This window comes from Eubalaena glacialis, chromosome 1, assembly GCF_028564815.1.
Source record: "Eubalaena glacialis isolate mEubGla1 chromosome 1, mEubGla1.1.hap2.+ XY, whole genome shotgun sequence".
NCBI lineage: Eukaryota > Metazoa > Chordata > Mammalia > Artiodactyla > Balaenidae > Eubalaena > Eubalaena glacialis.
This window is the reverse complement of record NC_083716.1, coordinates 49,058,887-49,062,064: the sequence shown is the minus strand read 5'-3', so window position 1 is coordinate 49,062,064 and position 3,178 is coordinate 49,058,887. Positions and strand designations below refer to the sequence as shown.

General features: G+C 43.6%; 1 pseudogene; it reads right to left on the bottom strand.

The window, feature by feature from the left end:
- Positions 1 to 339: 339 nt before the first annotated feature.
- LOC133095249 (atlastin-2-like) lies at positions 340 to 2,414 on the bottom strand (annotated as a pseudogene).
- Positions 2,415 to 3,178: the final 764 nt, after the last annotated feature.

Sequence of the window (3,178 nt, the reverse complement as noted above, 5' to 3'; positions counted from 1 at the left end):
GACTCTAAATAGTTATGTTTTAAAATATTTCCCTGAAATATCCTTTACATAAGACAAATTTCACTAACATTAGATTAAGTAAAAAGGGGAAAAAAAGAATTAAACATGGCACAAGTGTGCACGAAAACTAATGCTCCTCAGCCAATCTTCATGTCTTAGGAGCCATGAACAGAATGCTTAAAACCAACAAACAATTTCACACTCTGTGGCAGCCATCTGTGAAGCCAGTTATACTAAACTACTTCTACAGTTGATTGTAAACTTTGGTTTATTTTTGAGTTCTCACTGTACAGCAAGAATGAAAAAAAGGAAGAGTGGAGTCCATGAGGAGATGAACTGTCAGTCTGTCTTTAATCTGGCATGATGAGACACCTGGTCAGTCAGGTCTGCTTTGATAGAGTTTGTTACAGACCGCCTTATGTTTTCCTCCATTAAATTATCACCCAGTGGCTTCAATACCTGTCCCCATAGTGTTTCAGCAATCTGATCAATCATTGTTCCAATTTCTCTGAACTCCCCAGAGTATTTAACATATGCCCAAGTACAAAGAGACGTCAGGGCTTCCCTGGTGGCGCAGTGGTTAGGAATCTGCCTGCCAATGCAGGGAACACGGGTTCGAGCCTTGGTCTGGGAAGATCCCATATGCCGCAGAGCAACTAGGCCTGTGAGCCACAATTACTGAGCCTGCGCGTCTGGAGCCTGTGCTCCGCAACAAGAGAGGCCGCGATAGTGAGAGGCCCGCGCACTGCGATGAAGAGTGGCCCCGCTTGCCGCAACTAGAGAAAGCCCTCGCGCGGAAACGAAGACCCAACACAGCCAAAAAATAATAATAAAAATTAAAAAAAAAAAAAGAAAAAAAGAGACGTCAGTGCTAACCCCATGACAAGGTTACACAAGATGGCTATACAAGGTTACACAAGACTGGCCAATGAAGCCAGTCAGTCCTGAGATTATATACATAGCAAACATGACTGCAAACAGTGTGGCAGGGGTACGAGCAACATAGAAGATGTTTTTGCCATCATTGTGCTTTATAAAATTTGCATAGGTTTCTTCTATTTCAGCCTCAAACTGGTCCTGATAACGACGGCAGAATTCATCTCCACCCATTTTTTTTTTACTGAACAAAACTGTTTAATTGCCACTTCCTTGAGATCCAGGTGTTTTCGCTCCAGATCTGAAGGTGCAACGTAAGGGTTGTCCCCACTGCCTACCTGCTCCATACTTTTGCAATAGATCTCTCTTGCTCCTGCTACTGCAGCAAGATTATTAGCTTCAGCTGTTACCTGAAGCACGGACTTTGGATGTGGAAGTTCCTCTCCTTGATAAATTTTAAGGTAAGCCTTAAAGTATTCTACAAGATCTCTACAAGTGACTTTAGATCCACTTATCTCTTTTTCTACCAAATTTTCTGGGGCAAGTAGCAATGGAACCAGATTTCGAAGCTCTCGTTTAAACTCTTCATCAATATCTTTCAATCTCCCATCAAAACTAGGATTAGTTGCAACTTTAAGACCAGGATGTGACAAAAGGAAGCAACCAAGATTTGAGAAACAGTTGTGAATGTGCTTCCTTACATTCCGTAGCTCTTCATGTTGACTTTGTTTTACCTGCAATCTCTTCTCAAGGAATTGTTTTCCACCTTCCAAACCATATGAATGTTCATAAGGATAACTCCAGTCCTGAATCAAAAACATTAATGTCTGAAATGGTTTCTGGTAGATTTCTTCCATTGCAAGTCTGCCGTATTCTGTAAATAATTGCAAGTGTTGAAGATCATCTTCTTGAATATTTTGAGACAAATTATATACCTGGACAGAGCTAGTCATAGTGCTCAGAGCAAACACTGTTGCACAATCTTTGATAGTTGACTGGCTATCAAAGGCACCCTGGGTATCCCTCAGCAGCACAGCCACTTTTGTTCCATTAGGTCTCTCGATCACAAACACTTCATTCCAGACTTGTATGCCTGTTGTTTTTCTTTTGCAACCAACTCGCCATGCAAAGCCAGTCAATGGTTCATTGTTTCCACCAATCCAACTTTAAGAACCCTTGCTATACATATATCTAAGCATGAAGTCCAGTAGAAATGATTTCCCTTTAGGAAAAGCTCCTGCCACGGATACCACTACTATGTTAAGATCTCGTATGTGCTCCTGTAGCAATATCTGCTCCAAAGCTTCTTCATCAAGCTCAAAGTTATGGTCATCTTCATGTGCAAGAACAATCTATACTGGACATGGTTTCTTCATAACCTCATCAGAGTTTACTAGGTCATCATCTTCATAATTCTCACCTAAGAGGGTCTTAGACAAGACGTGGTTAACCCCGGTGTTTGGGTCGCTGGTTCGCCTCCGGCACTGCAGCCCCTCGTGTGGCTGCCGCCTCCGCGCTGCCTTGTCCCCCTCCGCCATCTTGGACAGATTTAAAATTAACTGCCCCTAGAATGCTATTTTATTGTTTAAATTTAAGTATACTTGATTTACAATGTTGTGTTAGTTTCTGGTGTACTATTTACAATAGCCAGGCATGGAAGCAACCTAAATGTCCACCGACAGATGAATGGATAAAAAAGACATGGTATATACATATATACACACACGCGCACGCGCGCGAGCACACACACACACACACACACACACACACAATGGAATATTACTCAGCCATAAAAAAGAGTGAAAACAGTTTCTCAACTGAACACTGGGCTGAGCTGGTCTTCAGGATGCACTGAGTCTTAGATGGCATTTAGGGCAGGTTTCTGAAAGTCCATGCTATGAGCCTCTTTGTCCCCATGTTAATCCTCACTTTCCACCCAGGCCACCAGGATGCTGCTTCTTCCCACCACTGTTGCTATGGTAACTGACTGGCAGTCTTACGTACCAGCCGTCAAACATGCTGAGAGAAGCCCGTTCGTACCACTAACCCAGTCATACTGTGGAAAGCCGGATGGATACACATTCCAGTTGTGGTGGGGGACTTGATGGCTATGGCCAAGGGGTGCAGCCAATGTCCCTGAAGGCAGAGGTGCGGCTGCAAATGAGCAGTAGAGACGGGTCAGCTCAGATCTGGGTTGAGCCCTGCTTCTGCTGCCCAGTAGCAGTGTGCCCTTGGGAGTCAATGAATTTCCTGAATCTCATCTTCCTTATCTGGCCAACAGGGAGAACTGTTCTGCCCCCAC